Genomic DNA, 19,366 nt, shown 5'->3' with positions numbered 1-19,366 from the left:
AGCTCGAGTGCGGGTCAGATCGCCGACTGGCGACTTGAAAGTTGAAATGCCACCTGATTTTTTTTCTGAAAAAACAATTCTCATGTTCATTGGATTTACTCATTAAGAATTTTAGGTGAATTTGGATTTTATTAGAACCAAATAAGTCAACTTTCTAGAGTGTTTACCTCTACTACTTAAAAAAAAATCTAGTTGGCGGTGATGTTATGGCTGCTCTTCCTCCATTCTTACATATGAGGTCAAGATGTGGCTATATTGTTAAAGGACGGGTAGGTTATACTAGCGTAAAATAATAAATTTCTACTACATTCAATCAAAAAATCATATGAGTATGGGATCATTGATCATTACCACTAGACGTGCAGTGTAGCGTAAGAAGAATTGGAGCAGACCGATCTAATATCATGCGCGTCGATGTAGAGGAAGTATCTCTGATAAGCTATCTGCAAACTCCGACAAGCTTCAACGTCGCGCATTATCATCGTTGATCCGATTAGCACAGCAATAGCAGAAACACCTGTAGGTATCCACACGTCCTATGGTGGAATGTTGATCGTTAGTATGCTAGCACTACACATACAACTAGGTTTCGAGAGGTCAGGTGGAGAGGATGAGGCTAGAGTTTCGAAGTGGCTCAACCATACGCACCCCTTCCCACGTCTCCCCTTATATAAGTCCTTTTGCGAGCTCCCACATTGAAATCTCATTATGACTCTAGTCTCTCATAAATACAATCCATTTAAACCTTCTTACGGATCAAATCCACATGTCCTTTTTCGACCCATTAAATGTGTGACATATTAGGTTCATGTATAAACATCTACGACTTGGAAACTATCAGGACCCCGACCTCATGTTCCCATGTACCTCTTGTACCAGTCTCTAAATCAAGTAGCTGATACGCACATAATTCAACAGAACAATATCAAATACATATTTCAAATAAAATAATTATCTGAAAGGGACAAAAGATGGTCTCATGGACTAGAATCCACTGTGAATCGGCCAGGCAGAAGAGCCTACAGCGGAGCGGAGCGGAGCGAAACAAACAATGCAATCCAATTCCGCAAGTAACTCGGGTGCGGACGCGACCTTAGACTCTTCTCTTTAACTTCATTTTGGTTGAGATTGATCTCCATCTCAATAATCTGAAAACAACAAGACTGAGTACGGAAGGTACTCAACAAGTCTTATACTACTTTAAGGGGTTGATAGATGCATAAAAAATAATACAAGAACAATGCTTTACGGTTTAGTTTTAAGCGTAAAGTAGTGTTATGCAGGTATCTGGTTATATATTCTCTACTGATAGCTTTTGAAACAGATTAAATAAGGCAACAAGGTATATTTGGAGGTTTTCAATCCTAGGAGGGGCTACACATCACTCCGTAGTCCCTATCACATGTCTGGTGTACCTCTAGTACCACACAACCCATGGCAGATTGAGCCAGTAACCTCATTATACGGATATTTAATTCACACACTCACTCATCAAAGACACACACGCCCCGAATCTATTCAATATGATTACTTCTTTCGCATGTCAATGATTGTGGACACGGCAATTCGAATATGCATACACTCTGCAGAGGTTCTACACTGTACTCACATGATATATTCAGCCCCCCCCCCTCCAACCGTTGCAAGCAGAGGAGCAAATCATACCGAGACACTTCAATCACTTTTCTTGCCAGACTTTTCTATGTGATCCATCAAGCACCAGAGACATTGTACTAAATGTCAGTTCCATTTTTAAGCTCTTGCCATTCCTTGCAACATTCAAACAAAGGGCCAGATAGTCACTTTGTTCATGCGCTACTCTCAGCCTCCTAATATGATGCCCAACTCGGTCCGGTGAAAGAAAAGTCAAGTCATGTACATTCAGGATATATGGTTGCATTGGGTGTCTTAGAATGATAGTGCAATAATTCGGTGCTTATACGACTGAGGCAAACATCTTCATTGACAATAAATACCACCAGGTAACTCAAGCCCCCAAGAGCATCCTCTCCAGAGGACTACTCTACCTGCCTCTTGCCAGAAATAGTTTTCACCCATTTTTACACACCACCTATTATATTCCACACAACATCAAGGATTCCATAATCACCAAAGAATCATGGCATATGAGTTGAAATGTTTAAATAGTGAAGTGACATCTCTGAAGAGATGTATTCCAAGGCGACATCTCTGAAGAGACGTATTCAATCCAAAGTATGCTAGATATCAAGGCGTCGTCCGATGTTAATATAGATAATGACAAGTAATCCTAAGGTGATATGTATTTTGGATGATGATATTTAAGACATGACGACTGTTTGATAGGATTTAACTACTACAAGAGTTTAAATAGCACAATACACAACACATGCGATAATAAAATCATATTTTAAATTGATCAATTAGATTATTGAAAATATGTGTTCAATATGATCAAGGAGATAGGACTTGTCTTCATATATGTCAATTCATGATTGGTCTTGTCGTTCGGGTTTCCCGGGTTCTTCATCGTCGAACCTCGTCTTCAATTCCTTCCTCATGTCCTTGCTTAGATTCTCAGCTTCGAGCCTACGCGGATTAACAACGAAAAGCGCACAACGACTAAGCAAATGAACACTAGAATAAAATCAAAGGAACACCAAAGAGAAAAAAGAACTACTGAGGAAAACGATGAAAGTTAACCTAGCAGAAGATGATCAGCAACTCTTAGCTAAGCAAAGCTAACATATGAAGTCTAGCTGGGTTATCTAGTGAAGCTAGGTTAAATTGTTAACCCTGCCGATTCGGAGTTGGCAGACTATGCCTCTGTAAGGAACCGTCCAAATATTATTCCAATTAATCATTAGGACGATCATCTACTTAACCACAACCACAATAATTAACTGGAATACCATCCCGGTAGTCCCGGCATGTGTTTTGTGCCCAAGATCAGAACACATATCTTTTCAACATATAGCATCACAACGAAGCTTAAGAAAGAGCGATTAATTAAATTCTATTACAAGTTCTTAAGCATTCGATCATTTACAATAATTTACAACAAAAGATTAGAGAAACTACGCAGCGAAAAAGTAACACTTATCAACGCCAAAAGCTAGGTGAAGCCATATGCCCTTAGGCTCCACCAAAAAGCACGCCACACGAGTAGACAGATCTACTCTATCCTGTCGCCAGCATCGGCAGACATGAAGTAGCCGATAACTAACCTTTCCTCGTTTGCAAACTTAAAAGAGCAGCGTGAGTATGAAGGTACTCGCAAGACTTAATCCATATTGGGTACATATAATAACCCGACTCCAAGGATTATGCAATTGAGCTATTAGCAGGGAGTAGGCCATAAGATTAAGTAAATTTACATGCATAAGCAAACTTAATACCTATGTGTGAGCAACTAGACTTAACCACATATATCTTTCTACCATGTAACCAACGACAAAAACATAAAGGTAACTGGAACCATAACTGTCGGTGAATCAGGAACCAGGGGTCCCCGAATCCTGAGGCCAGGCCAGCAATCCGCCACGTGGCGCTATCCCGCGGGGTCACCTCTGCGAGGTAAAAAAGACTAAGTCCTGGGAGAGGGCGCTCGGGGCCACAGTCAGTGGTCCCCGAGTACTCAGGTTCCTCGATGATCTATGAAGACCAAGTACCGGGAGGGGTGTGCTCGGGGCTGCGAGCAGTAGCCCCCCGGGCACCCGAGTACCCCGAGGGCCCACTAAAGGAAGTTCCGGGAGAGAGTGCTCGGGGCTGCGCGCAGCGGCCCCCGAGTACTCGGTCCCCCGAGGATCCGTACAAGCATGCCCGGGAGAGAGTGCTCGAGGAGGTGAACAGTAGCCCCCGAGCACTCGGTTACCCGAGGACCGAGGAAGGGCATTCTCGGGAGAGAGTGCTCGGGGAGGTGAACAGTGACCCCTGAGCACTCGGTTCCCCAACGACCCAGGAAGCCCTCTGACAGTGGCCCCCACAGGGGTCCAGCGATGAGGTGTCAGCCAGTCAAAGGCCCAAGGCCGCATTTAAGAGCGCGCGTGGCCTGTCACCTCCAACTGCTCCCGCCACGCTCGGTGTCAGTTCCTGCCATATTCTGGCAAAAGGGCGTGGGGACATTAAATGCACGGGTTCCATCCCGTGCCATCCGGCACGCCTCAGGATAACGTCGCAAGGGCCGAGGAGTTTCGTCTGCCGCGCTACTGTGGCAGGAGAACAAGACAGGGTGGGCACGCCGGGCCGCTCTGCGGCTGCCCGGTGGGCCCTCTCCACGGCGCCCGTTGCCAGTGCCATTATGGCGACATATGACCGGGCGCGGGGCGCGTTTTCAACCCCCGGTCACTTCGCACAGAGGCTATGATGACGCCCTTTCCATTTATGGTGCCTTGGAACTCGTGCCCTCCCATTCGGGGCACGCTACTGCCGGCGGATATTTAAAGTAGCCGGCAGCACGGACAAAGACAGGCTCTCGACAAGTTGGAAAATCCCTGAAGAAGTGAATATCTCTCGGCAAGCTCTGCCCGGTTGAAGCAGTTAAGGAAGTATAGAAGATCGAGGAAGCCAACAAATACACACAGATCGAAGAACAAGGAGCCCCAGGCTCTAGGATAGACAAACATTCTTGTAACCAGCAACATCCTTGAGGGACTTTCTCAGGGCATTTATAGTATCCATACAGGAGTAGGGTGTTACGCCTCCGTGCGGCCCGAACCTGTCTAAACCCCCAGTGCATTTACTTCATTCCGCGCTAGATCATTCCACCCCGCCAGCCATCGTATTCATATCCATTTATTTCTCCGGCAAACATATTCAGAATCATTCCCTCAGCCGAATCTCTAAAAAGGGGTCCCTTAGGATCCCTGCGACAGGAGTTAACCCTCCGACAATAACAGTCCTAGCTGTGAACATAACCATCTCAACCATGACCCAACATATCCTACATTCCCAAAGTAGGAACTCTACGATTGATGCAAATAGATAGAAAGCATGCACATGACCGAGAGCACAGCAACTCGAATTGTTTGTACACCCTACAGGGGTACTCCTGGACCCACATGACACGAGACCATCACCCACACAACCCGTCAGTTGCGACTGATGATTCACGTACCAACCGTTCACGTACCAACCACCCTGAATCTTTGTTCTCATGTCGAGTAATGTGAAGGCCACCTAGATCCCGAGCGTACGACGACTTAGCGGACAAAATCTCAGGCGCCCCTAATAGCATTCTCGCTCACACATCGACTCATGAGTCAAATGAACACGGCAATTTATGGTATTTGGCTTACCTGTCCCATATCCAGATATGTGGTAAGTACAGGAAGTGCTTAAACCAACTACAACAACGGTTGATGCTTAACTAATGCAAGTTATCTATGGCATCCAGGTTTACACCGAGGAACTCCTCCGGTGAAGAAAATGCCCATAGCATCGCCCACATCTCGCCTCATTCTCACATCTCATACATCCCAACATTATAATCAATATCATTGTGGACAATAAGTAAGCTCTAAGCTCATGAACAATGGTTGCACCATCACTCGACTTCTACCGAGAACCTATGCATTGCTAAGCATTCCGAATAACTCTTAAGTTAGACATCAATAATATTATCAAGGCTACAAGGATATGGATCATCAATAACTCAAGGTAGAGGTAATGCAAACCAATATAGGTTCTACCCATATAAACCTGACATCAACATCGCTTAACATGCAAACATACATACGCGATAACTTATCAATTTAGACTCCATTCAATTCAAATAAAGGGTGCAATATGCTTAGATGCTTGCCTTGCTGCTCCAAGTGCTTCGCTCATGATCAGAACTGATCCGACGTCAATCTCGACCACGAAGAATGGCGGCGCATCACTCTCTAAACAAAATACGAATGCATTGAATAAATAATCAAATGATGGAAAAGTGTGCATATGATGCATGCTTCAACAATAGTAAAGCACCGTATTTCAAAAATATTTGCAAAAGACCACCAAAAGATTAGGGTTTTAAAGTTTGAAACCTCGGACAAGGTAACCTGAGTACATATAGCCGTAAGTGGATGGTGGTTAGACCAATGTTGAAGTGGCGGTCAGATCGTTGGCATGCAGAAGGTTTTGGCCTTGGCGGTGAGATCGACAGTATGTCGGCGATCAAACCGACAGTATGTCAGTGGTCAGACCGGCCCTAACGGCGGTCTAACTCCTGTATAGGGGTTTGAGCTCCGATGTTCAGGTCCTAACTGGCAGTCAGACTGACCCTAGCGGCGGTCAGACCACCAGACCATGCCGACAGCGCCTTTACGGGGTCACCAGTGAGTACTCTAGCGAAACCTTTGACGACGAAGGGCACCACAATACTCCACAAAACTAGGGGAACATTTTACGTGGTCGTTCGGACGACATGCATGGTCCAAACACATAAAACCCCCAAAATGAGATCTAGATCTAGCTTTCACTAGGGTTTCGTGGCAAAAATCATAGCAGTGATGGCCTAGGGCTACGAAACGACGGGAAAATGGTAGGGCAATATTTAGCTCAGTATAGAGGAACTTCCTAGTGGATTGGAATCCTCCGGGAGAGTTTCAATTCCTAGATCGGGCTCCCAGAGCGGTGTTGGAGCTCGAGGTGGGTGTAACATCCTGAGTTGAACATGTTTATTTAGTTGCAAATTTAGCTCCAAATTAAATCTTTTTAGGGTTTATCAATCTAACTAAGGTTAAGAAGATAAGTATGTGGATGTATATATATACCTTCATGTACATTAGATGTGCTAAGTTGAATAAGTGTTCCAAATAGCACTAGAGTCAATTCCAAGTAATCTCTGCATTAGGTTGGTTCATATGCTTTGATTGAGATTCTTATGGTTCTCTTTGTGGTGGTTTGAAATAGAATCTCTCTCAATTTCAAAACCTACTCTTAGATTCTGTTCATCTCAAATCCAATTCAAATTCAAATTCCCAGATTGAAATCATCTTTAAAAAGTCTCGAGATCCAAAGATCAGATATTCTAAATGAAGTTGATCTAAATTCAAAATCAAATTCAAATTCAAATACCTCAATTTGAATTTAAACTTTATTCTTGTCCAAATTAATTCTTTTTCCTCTTCTCGAGCTGAATTCACCTTTTTCTCTCTTTCGGCCCAGCAGCTGGCCCAACTCCTTCTTTTCTTCCTCCCGCGCGCAGCCCAGCTAGGCGACCCACCAGCTGTTCTCCCTACCGTGTGCCGCGCTCGGCCCACGCATGCCTGCGCTGGCTAGCCCACATGCGCGCTTGCACCGTCTTCTCCCTTCTCCCTCCTCCACCTCACGCTCGCGCCACACCGGTCGCCGCTCCGCTTCGAGAAAGATCTCCCAACCGACTCCCCGTTCTTCGCTCTCTCTCGCGCGCACATCCTCGCTCCTCCCATGCCCTGCACGCACGACTTCCGCAACCCCCGCCCATGTTTGGCCAGCGTAGACGGCCCATACCCCGAAGAAAAAGGTGGGCACCGGCCACCACCTCATCACCGATGTCCCCGTGACGCCAGCACACGCACCGCCTCTCTCTGCCTCTCCCTTCCCTCTATAAATAGCATGCCCAGTCTCTCTCTCCCCTTCCCTATTTTGCCATCCACGCCACCACTATCGTCGCCATTACCGCTGTCGTGACCTCGTCGCCATCCTTGTACCGCCGTCCAATCGCCAGAAGCCCGACAGGAGCCTGCCCGAGTCAGTAGCCAAGCGGCCCCACCACCGCCCCTTCGACAAATCACCGGCCGCCGCCCCGCCCGTCGCCGTTCCTGCGCTCGGTGAGCCTCCCGGTTCCCTCTTGCGTCTATGAAGGTAGCGTGTAGGTGTCCCCGGGGCTCCCTCGTAGTTTATCGCCACGCGCTGCCATGTGGCTGGCTCCACCGCCGTCGCCATTATCGTCATCGGCATGTTTCTTCTCCATAAGTTCAGTCGATCGTCGCGCCGTGGTACCTAGAGGCGCTAGGCCTCTCTTCTGTGTAGGTTGGCCCCTCCCCATGTAGGGGAGGTGCTGCCTAGTTCTAGCCGCGTCGTTGCCCTTCTTCGGTCGCCGTCTGGTAGAGCTCTCACCGCCGGCCGCCGGCGACATGCTCCCTGCCGCATCCGTCGTACCGCATATAAGCCCGGTGTCAACTTCTCGTCACGAAACCATGTCGAAATCCCAATGCTGGCGAGCTTCCCAGTGCGCGCCACCATGAATGCCTCTCTGCCGGCCGTTCCTTCCCCTCCCCTCCGCCGCTCGCATTGCGTCAGCGCGCCCGCGCGCTTGCGCCGACCGGCCAACGTGGCTCGGCCTGGCCGACCCAACCGCTAACGGGCCGTGCCCCATGGGCCGGCCCAACTCTGGCCCAGCTTCCTTAGCCCAGTAACCACCAGCCCAAGACCCAAGTGGGCTAACACTGTGCGACCCACTACTGTGTATACCAAGCCCGGCTCAGGCCCATTTAGGCTCGGATCTGGCCCATTCATCCCAAACCTGTACTATTCATGTGGGTCCCACCAGTCACTGTTCATGTGAGATCAGGTTACTGTTCAGTGGGCCCTACCCGTGGGCCCCACCTATGAACAGTGCCATTTTGTATTTTCTCGATTTAAATTCTGATTAAATCTTCCGGGAGCCATAACTTCTCCGTTCTAGCTTCGATTTCGGCGATTCTTTCATCGAAATTCATTTAAAATCGAGATCTACTCATATTTCACATTATGGTATCCATTAGGGCTCATTTGGCTTTCCATTTGGTGTTAATTTATTTTTCTTTAGCATCGTCGTGTTTTATCGTAGTCACGATTTCAGGGCAACTAGAGTTCTGCGAGTGCTACGTAGGAAGCATCAAGAGCGAGGAGGATCCGGATTACAATCAAGACTTCAAAGAAAATTCCAGAGAAGACAAGTCCTATCTCCTTGATTACGCTGTTACAAAACTACTTGTAATAGTTACACCTATCAAACACATGCCGTGACTTGAATGTTATCATCCAAAATACATATCACCCTAGGATTACCTGTCGTTATCTATATTAACATTGGATGACGCCATGATATCTAGCATGCTTAGGATTGAATACGTCTCCTCGAAAATGTCACTTTTAAAATACTTCTCCTCAGAGACAAGATTTACTGTTATCAATGACAACTCATATACTATGAATTCTTGATGGTTGTGAATTCCGTGTTGGTTGTGAAATCCTTGATGTCATGTGGGATATGTTTGGTGATGTGTAAAAATGGGTGAAAACTATTTTGGTGCGGGTAGTTAGAGTGGTTCTTCGGGGAGGATGCTCTTGGGGGCTTGAGTTACATGATGGTATTCATTGCCCATGAAGATTTCTGGCCCGGCCATTTAAGGATCGAGTCATTTCGCAGCATGCCTTAGCGACCCCATGCAACCATGCTTCCTGTATGGGCAGGACTTGACTTTTCTTCACCAGACTAAGTTGGGCATCATACCAGGTGGCTGAGAGTAATGAGCAGCCAGGGGTCCATCTGTCCTGCTGTTTGGAGGTTTCAGGGACCGACTTAGGCTTAAAAAGGGATGCTGGCCTTCGGAACATGCAGCTCTGGGACTTGGCGTGTCTCGTGGAAAAGGCCGGCAGGAAAAGTGTTTGGAGAGTCTCGGTATGATTCTCTCCTCCGCTTGCAACTATTGGAGGCTGAGCATATCGCATGTGTAAAATTGTACAACCTCCGTAGAGTGTAAATCTATTCAAATAGCCGTGTCCACGGTCATGGACGTGCGAAGGCAGAATCTTTTTGACTAGACTTTGGGTGGGTGCATCTTGATGAGTGAGTGTATGGACTAGATGTCCGTGTGATGATGTTCCTGGCTCAATCCGCTAGAAGCTGTGTGGTACTAGAGGTACACCAGATATGATAATAGGGACTGCGGAGTGAGGTGTAGCCCCTCCCAGGACCGAAAAACCCCAGATATAGCTCGTCACTGGTTTTTGAACTACTTAAAATATTTTGAAGTCGATCATAGTTGATACAATTGGATATCTGCATAAACTACTTTATGCTTAAATCTAAACCGTAAAGCTTTATCCTTGAATAAACCCTTTATGTATTTATCAACACCTTGAAGGAGTATAGGGCTTGCTGAGTACCTTCTGTACTCACTCTTGCTGTCAGTCAGATGAAGAAACCAATGCCGACTTCGCCGGAGGTGAAGCCGGGGATGAAGAGTAGTCTCTGAAGTCGTGTTCGCACCGTCGCTGCTTGTGGCTTGGGCTTTTGCTTCCGTTATATGTTTTGATGGCCGCTAGGCCAGACTTGTAATATTCGGTATGGATTGTAAGCCTTTTGTACCCAGAACCTTACTATTTACATACGAAGTTTGACTATGATACTACAACTGTTATACTGTGTGTATCAGCTACGTAATCCAGGGACTGATACAGGAGGCATAGGAGATCCCGGTAAGGGGGGTCTTACAGTGAGAGAACTCCCGAGGAGACGATTCTAGCGGGGAAAAGAGGAGGGAAAAGTTAAGAAAGCCTTGGGAAGCTCGGACAAGTCTTCACCAATGATCTCTGGCCTTCAAACATGATTGATGAACCTCACCTTTCTCTCTAGGGTTTGGGGGGAGTGAGAGAGGGAAAATGATAGAGAGAGCGAGAGAGAAAGACCGATCGATCCTCTTAAGTGAGCCTTTGCACTTTTGGCGGTCAGACCACGAGAGCGGTCTTGTGCTGAAAACTTGATTCTATTCCTTAATTTTTACTCTTCTTTATCTCCAAAGCGTTTAGGGTTTTCCTACAGAGCTCTAAACTAGCTCCAAGTACTTTTGAAACATGCTTAACTCAATTTAACAACTAAATACATATAAACATAATGTCATGTTGATTATGCATTGTTAATTACGTAATTAACGTGTTGGGACGTGACAGTCTCATCCAAATTGTCCGGTGTCGGAGCTTCATCGTCGGATGTAGGTGTGGGAGTGGGTGGAGTGGTGTCACACTTGGTTTTAACGGCCAAAACCAGATGTGGCTTATGTGTGTTCAGGATGTTTAACACACATAAGGACGTCACAGGTGAAGTAACAAAAGCAATACTTTTATAGAATAATCGTTAAACTCTTACAACAATTGACATATATTGTCTTCTATGAAGATATCTGCAGTGGAATAGAAGCACTGGTGCCCAAAAACACTGCAGCAACCGACCGGGAGACACGCGCCTAGAACATCACAACTGTAAACTTCTTAGGAAGCGTTGAACCCTCCCGGGCCGCTGTACGTGTTAATATATAGCAGGAAAAGCCCCCGCCGTGGAACAAATACATAACAAACTTAGGAGATTGCAGAAGATTACAACAGATTTCAGGAGATACTATCCTATCTCTAAGCATATCTTCTAACAGCCCCCCTCAATCATAACTTGCACAAGTTAAGATTGCACCTGAAATCTTCCAACTGTCGAGTAGAAAGAGGCTTTGTGAATCCATTAGCTATTTGATCTTTAGAAGATACAAACCGAATGTCCAGAACTTTGCGCGCTACACGTTCACGCACAAAATGATAGTCCACCTCAATATGTTTGGTTCTTGCATGAAATACTGGATTAGCTGATAAATATGTTGCACCAATATTATCACACCAAAGACATGCTGCTGAAGGATGAGGAATACCAAGTTCTTGTAATAGTGCCTGTACCCACATTATTTCAGCAGTTGCATTTGCTAGAGATTTATACTCTGCTTCTGTACTTGATCTTGATACTGTGGCTTGTTTTCTGGCACTCCATGACACAAGGTTAGAGCCAAGAAACACTGCAAAGCCACCAGTGGATCTTCTGTCATCTGGACATCCAGCCCAATCTGCATCAGAGAATACACTAACTAGCATAGATGAAGACCTTCCAAGGTTTAAACCAATGCCTAAAGTGCCTCTGAGGTATCTCAAAATTCTTTTCACTGCAGTCCAATGTAGAGTAGTGGGTGCATGCAAGAACTGACATACTTTATTTACAGAGAAAGAAATATCAGGTCTTGTTAAAGTTAAATATTGAAGTGCTCCAACCAAACTTATATACTGTGTAGCATCAACAGGACCTAGAGGATTTCCTTCTCTGGCAAAAAGTTTTTCTGTAGTAGACAGAGGTGTGCATGCTGGTTTACAATTATACATACCTGCACGTCTTAATATATCTGAAGTATACTTCTCTTGAGTTAATAACAGACCATCGTGTGCTTTCTTTACTTCTATACCCAAGAAATAATGGAGGTTACCAAGATCCTTGAGAGCAAAATCTTTCTCCAAATTACGAAGCAAGGTCATTGTAGCATCCTGAGATGAACTGACAACAATAATATCATCAACATATACCAATACAAAAATAGTGACATTGCCTTTGTTGAAGAAGAATAATGAAGTATCAGCCTTTGAAGCAATAAAACTAAGATCCTGTAACCTCATACTCAATCTAGAATACCATGCTCTAGGGGCTTGTTTCAAACCATATAAAGCCTTATCTAACTTACATACATAATGTGGTTTGGACTTGTCCTCAAAACCTGGTGGTTGTTTCATATAAACTTCTTCCTCCAGAACGCCATGAAGAAACGCATTCTGTACATCCAATTGGCGAATATTCCAACCTTTTGACACTGAAATAGACAAAATAATACGGATAGTACCAGCTTTGACTACAGGACTGAAAGTGTCCTCATAGTCAATACCATATCGTTGCTTAAATCCTTTAGCAACTAATCGAGCCTTGTATCTATCAATTGTACCATCTGCCTTTCTTTTAACTTTATAGACCCACTTACAATCTATGATGTTTCTTCCTTTGCAAGGCGGAACTAAGTGCCATGTATTATTTTTCATAAGAGCAGAAAATTCATTTTTCATAGCCTCCTTCCAGTCTTTACTACTAAAAGCCTCTTGTATACTTTGTGGCTCACCAGTAGCAGTTAAAAGCCCATACCTAACAGTACCATCAGTATAAATTTTTGGTTTTGTAATACCTTTCCTTAGTCTGGTTACCGGTCCAGACTGTACTGGCTCTGGTGACGGAGAAGAGTCTGCACTGAGTTGGACTCCTTGTTCGAAATTGATGACATCAGCTTGAGGCACAGTACCGGCAACATCACCTGGAGAAGTACGCCCAGGGGAGTGCGCACCGCCGCCAGCCAATGAGCTGTGCCCGGGAGAAAAATCATCTAGATTGGTGCTGCTGCCACCGTCGGTTCCAGAAGAATATGCATCTGCTCCAGGAGAGATCCCACCGGGACTTGTGCTGCTGCCGCTATGCACAACGGGATTAGCACCTGAATTAATGCTGCTGTCACCATGCATGTCCATGCCATGCACGTCCAGAAGCAAATCTTCATTGTTTAACACTGCATCTTCACAGGAAATATTAGCAGGATTATTAAACATAGATTGATCACCTATTGTTACACCCCCTTGTTCAATATTTGATGGATTTTGGAGGCCAACAGGAAGTAAAGAGATTTCTGAACGGAGAAGAGCACCGGCATTATGATGAAGGCGAGCAAACGGGAAAATATTTTCATCAAAAACAACATCCCTAGAGATATAAACACGCCCTTCCAATATATCTAGACATTTGAACCCCTTGTGGAGAGGACTATACCCAAGGAAAGCACATTGCTTAGAACGAAATTGAAGCTTTCGAGAGTTATATGGTCGGAGATTTGGCCAACATGCACAACCAAAAATGCGAAGAGAATTATAATCCGGTTTTTCATGAAATAAACGTTCCAAAGGAGTAGAGTATTGTATGACTTTGCTGGGAAGACGATTGATCAAATAGGTGGCTGTTATGAAAGCTTCATCCCAGAATTTCAATGGCATAGAAGCATGAGCAAGGAGAGCTAGACCAACCTCAACTATATGACGATGCTTCCTTTCTGCCGAGCCATTCTGCTGATGAGCATAAGGACATGAAACATGATGTGAGATACCAATCTTCTAAAAGAAATTATTTATCCTTTGATATTCACCTCCCCAGTCTGTTTGCATAGTTATGATCTTTCTACCAAAGAGTCTTTCTACAAGATTCTGAAATTCATGAAATTTTTGAAAAACTTCAGATTTTTCTTTAAGCAAGTAAATCCATGTAAACTTGCTGTAATCATCAATAAAGCTAACATAATACTTCTTTCGTCCAACAGAACTGGGTGCAGGGCCCCAAACATCTGAAAATACAAGTTCTAAAGGAAAACTTGAGACACTTGTAGAATTAGGATAAGGCAATTGATGGCTCTTGGCCTTCTGACATGCATCACACACAGACTCTTTATTCGACTCATCTAAACATGAGAGATTATTTATACTAATGACTTGTTGGACGATAGATGATGATGGATAACCTAAACGACTGTGCCATCTTGTAGACGAAGGTTTGATAGCACCACAGACTTGATGATTTTGACTAGATGGTGAGAGAGGCGGCAACGGGTAGAGGCCACCCTTACTCTTGCCGTGAAGAAGGGTTTTCTTCGTTGCCTGATCCTTAATCAAAAAGAAATTTGGATGAAATTCAAAGAAAACTCTATTATCAGTAGCAAGGCTGTCGGAGGATTAACTCCTGTCGTAGGGATCCCGAAAGACCCTTTTTTAGAGATTTGGCCGGGGGGATGATCCTGAATAAGTTCGTCGGAGAAATAAATGGGAGTGAAAGTAAATGCAACGGCCGGTGGTTGGAGGATGATGATCCAGTGCAAAGAAAAGTAAATGCACCAGAAATTTAGACAGGTTCGGGCCGCGCAGAGGCGTAATACCCTACTTCTGTGTGGATGTAATAACTGTCCTGAGGAAGTCCCTCAAGGATGTTGCTGGTTACAAGAATACTGTGTCTAACTAAGAGTTTGAAGCTCCTTGTTCTTGGGCAGGGATTACGGTTTGATTCTTGGTCGGACTCTCTTTTGGTCTGTTCTTCGTTGGTTGGCGGGTGGCTCCCTCTCCCCCCTTCTCTTCTATGTGCCGACTCTTTTTATGCATTCGTCGGCTGCGACGTGCCCCGAACGGGAAGGAGGGGGCACAAGTTCCAGGACGCCATGACTGGGAAAGGCGTCATCATTTTCTCTGTGCGAAGTGACCAGGGAGGTGGAAAACGCGGCGCACGCCCGGTCACTTGTCACCATAAACGCCCTGGCAACGGGCGCCGTTGAGAGGGCCCACCGGGCAGCCACAGAGCTACCCGGCGTGCCCGCCCTGTCTTGTTCTTCTGCCATGGCAGGGCGGCAGGCGGAATGCCTTGATCCTGGCGATGTTATCCCGAGACACACCGGATGACACGGGACGGGACCCGTGCAATTAATAGCCCCACGCCTCTCTGCCAAAATGTGGCAGGAACTGACACTGCGGTGGGAGCAGTTGGGAATGTCAGGCCGCGCACGCTCATTAAATGCGGCCTCAGGCCTCTGACTGATTGACACCTCATCAGCGGGCCCCTCGGGGGCCTTTCTGGGTCGTCGGGGCGCCGAGTGCTCGGGGGTACTGTTCACCTCCCCGAGCACTCTCTCCCGAGCACTCTTGCACAAACCTTCGGAGAACCGAGTGCTCGGGGGCTGCCACGTGCAGCCCCGAGCACTCCCTCCCGAGTACTTTTGCACAGGTCCTTCGGGGAACAGAGAGCTCGGGGGATGCCACGTGCAGCCCCGAGCACTCTCTCCCGAGCACTTTCCCACTGACCCTCGGGAAACCGAGCGCTCGGGGGTTGCCGCACGCAGTCCCCGAGCACTCTCTCCCGGAACTTAGCTCTTCTGGTCGTCGGGGGACTAGGGTGCTCGGGGGTGATCGGGCACCTCCCCGAGCACTTTCTTCCCGGTACTTAGACTCTGCGGATCATCGGGGAACTAGGGTGCTCGGGGACCAGGGACTATGGCCCCGAGCATCTTCTCACGGAACTTAGACTTTCCTCACCTCGCAGGAGGGACCTCGCGGGATGATGACACGTGGCGGACGGCTGGCCTGGCCTCGGGACTCAGGGACCCCCGGTTCCTGATACACCGACAAAGGCGATGAACAGAAATAAGATTTTTGTTGGCTTTAGGGACATGAAGAACATTATTTAGATGTAAACGGCGACTAGGGGTATGAACAATAGCATGACCAATATGATTAATATTCATACCTGCACCACTGGCTATATGGACTTGATCATTGCCGGTATACTTGTCTCTCACAGTCAGTTTGTCAAGATTGCTTGTGATATGATCTGTTGCCCCTGTATCGGTGTACCAATTTGTATCAACACCGTACGAAGTGGTGGCTGCAGCAGCACTCCTTTCTTCTCCTATAAAAGAGGTGTCAAACCTTTTGTAACACTTGATGACAGTGTGACCGATCTTGTTACATAATTGGCAGATCGGCCGATTGGAGTTGTTGGAGTAGCCACCGCCATTGTTGCTTGATCGATTGTTGAAGTAGTCGCTTCGGCCGCGGCTATTGCCACGACCACGGCCGCCACACCCACGACCATCACGTCCACCACGCCCTCTCGACGCGGAGTTGACAAAGGATTGTGAACCGCCATGAAGGAGGTCCATGCGCATCTCAAAAGAGAGCATCTGCGCATAGAGTTCTTCCACTGTGATGGGCTCCACCCGAGCCGCAATAGCCGAGACCAGTGGGTTGTAGTCGATGTCGAGGCCAGCAAGGATGTAGGAGACCAATTCTTCATCATCAAGTTTCTTCCCCGCAGATGTCAACTCATCTGCTAAGGACTTCATCTTGCCGAAGTACTCCGCAATAGACATGGCACCTTTCTGAGTCGTTGATAGCACCATGCGAGTGTTGATGGCTCGCGCTTGAGACTGCGAAGCAAAAATTCCTTCAATCGCTCTCCACACAGCAGCGGCCGTCGGCATGGTGGCGACCTGTGTGAGGATATCACGCGATACCGAAGACAACAGAAAACTCAAAACTTGTTGTTCCTGAGCCATCCATCGTTCAAGCGCAGGATTCGAAATCTTCTCAGTATCCTTGTCGCCCTTGGTGACCTCCTGCGTCGCAGCAGGAGCAACGGCGCTGCCGTCGATGAAGCCAGCCATCTGCGCGCCGCGCAGAGCCGCGAGAACATGCGCCTTCCAGATGGAGTGGTTCGATTTCGTGAGCTTCTCAGTGACCGATTGGCCAAGGAGAGGAGAGCCAGACGAGTAGGAAGACACCATGGAGGATCCGGACGGGAGAGCTGCCGCCGCCATGGATGAGGAGGAAGAACCCTAAGCTCTGATTACCATGTAAACTTCTTAGGAAGCGTTGAACCCTCCCGGGCCGCTGTACGTGTTAATATATAGCAGGAAAAGCCCCCGCCGTGGCACAAATACATAACAAACTTAGGAGATTGCAGAAGATTACAACAGATTTCAGGAGATACTATCCTATCTCTAAGCATATCTTCTAACAACAACCTCTTCTTGATAGTTTTCAACATCTCCACTCACTGAGCAGCAGCACACATATCGCATGACATAGGGAAAAATAGCAAGTGTGAGCACATGACGTGCTCAGCAAGTGCGGGAAAGATAATGATATGCAGGCTTATATTAAGAATAGGCTAACACATGGTATATTTGCGTAAATACGAGTAATGAAAACATATTTGGACTAAAAAAACATTAAACAATTATTAAGTGAATGTAACTCATACAGTGCAACACCTAGCATACAAGGTTCCCCACCTTACATATCATAACCGTCTAGTACTCCCTGTATTATAACCAAAACCACAACCAAACCCATAACCACAACCCATAACCACGACCCACTAATCATGTGAGGATCCAAGTCTCTCATAACCGTGTCGTGATTTCCATGTTGCCGTGTAGAGGTTGATATATCAGATTTTACACTCTGCAGAGGTTGTCCAGCTTTCCCCACAAGTCGTGATTTCCATGTTGCCGTGTTAGCTAGACACTTAACACACGCCAGTGGTGTGTCGCCCCAAAAGTCACTTCAAATTCGTTACAAAGTTTCATCCAGTATGTGCATGCTCGCTAGGTTTCACCACCGTCAAAGTGACATTCACATCACCCAGAAGCCCCTTTTGCGCCTTGTAGCTCCAGAAAGATTTCACTCTTCCCTTCCACTACACATCTCATACCACTAACCAAATGGTTCTAGCCTTTGCCGTCCCCACACATCCACTCTTCCGTTTGGCACCCACAAAAACCGAAATCCACTAATTAATAGGCTAGGCCTATCCCATACTAGGTCTCGTGGTTGGTACGATATTTCTTGGGTTGTCACTCCATGAACTGGTCCTTAGTTAAGTTACTTGAGAAAACACTAAAAGAATATCATAACCATAACCACTATCACCAACATCCCTATACTCAAGGCCTAAGGTTTCATGTTGCTAGACCATTAACAAATTAACCACCAATGTTGTATATGTTCATTAGTCAAGATTATGACACTTCCCAATATCCCAAAAGCATGACTAAGCAATCTACCCACCAAAGATACATAATCATAAACCATCTAGGTTCTAAGGGATGATAAGGGAAAATCTAGGGAAAACCCTAACATATGTGACTACCCATCTGTCGGTGTATCAGGAACCGGGGGTCCCCGAATCCCGAGGCCAGGCCAGCAATCCGCCACATGGCGCCATCCCGCGGAGTCTCCTCCGCAAGGTAAAAAAGATTAAGTCCCGGGAGAGGGCGCTCGGGGCCACAGTCGGTGGTCCCCGAGTACCCCAGTTCCCCGATGATCCACGAAGTCTAAGTGCCGGGAAGAAAGTACTCGGGAAGGTGTGCGGTGACCCCCGAGCACCCGAGTCCCCCGACGACCAGGAAGGCTAAGTACCGGGAGAAGTATGCACGGGGCCACGAGCGTTGCTCCCTGGGTGCCCAAGTATCCCGAGGACCCACGAAGGAAGTTCCGGGAGAGAGTGCTCGGGGCTGTGTGCAGCAGCCCCCGAGCACTCGGTCCCTCGAGGATCCGTACAAGTGTGCCCGGGAGGGAGTGCTCGGGGAGGTGAACAGTACCCCCGAGCACTCGGTTCCCCGAGGATCAAGAAAGGGCATTCTCAGGAGAGAGTGCTCGGGGAGGTGTACAGTGACCCCCGAGCACTCCGTTCCCCAACGACCCAGAGAGCCCCCTGACAGTGGCCCCTGAGGGGCCCACTGATGAGGTGTCAGCCAGTCAAAGGCCCAAGGCCGCATTTAAAGAGCGCGCGTGGCCTGTCACCTCCAACTGCTCCCGCCACGCTCGATGTCAGTTCCTGCCACGTTCTGGCAGAAGGGTGTGGGGTCATTGAATGCATGAGTCCCATCCCGTGCCATCCGGCCCATCTCGGGATAACGTCGTAAGGGCCGAGGCGTTCCGTCTGCCGCGCTGCTGTGGCAGGGGAACAAGACAGGGCAGGCACGCCGGGCGGCTCTGCGGTTGC

General features: G+C 47.0%; 1 non-coding gene across 1 annotated transcript; it reads right to left on the bottom strand.

Moving 5' to 3' along the window:
• Nucleotides 1-16,522: 16,522 nt before the first annotated feature.
• On the bottom strand, nucleotides 16,523-16,661 carry LOC133899828 (small nucleolar RNA Z247). Its single transcript, XR_009906438.1, has one exon. It is a non-coding gene; the product is annotated as a small nucleolar RNA Z247 (small nucleolar RNA).
• Between the last annotated feature and the right edge of the window lie 2,705 nt (nucleotides 16,662-19,366).

Source organism: Phragmites australis, chromosome 18 (assembly GCF_958298935.1).
Source record: "Phragmites australis chromosome 18, lpPhrAust1.1, whole genome shotgun sequence".
Taxonomy (NCBI): Eukaryota; Viridiplantae; Streptophyta; class Magnoliopsida; order Poales; family Poaceae; genus Phragmites; species Phragmites australis.
The sequence above is the reverse complement of the archived record's forward strand: the minus strand, read 5'-3'. Positions and strand labels throughout refer to the sequence as shown.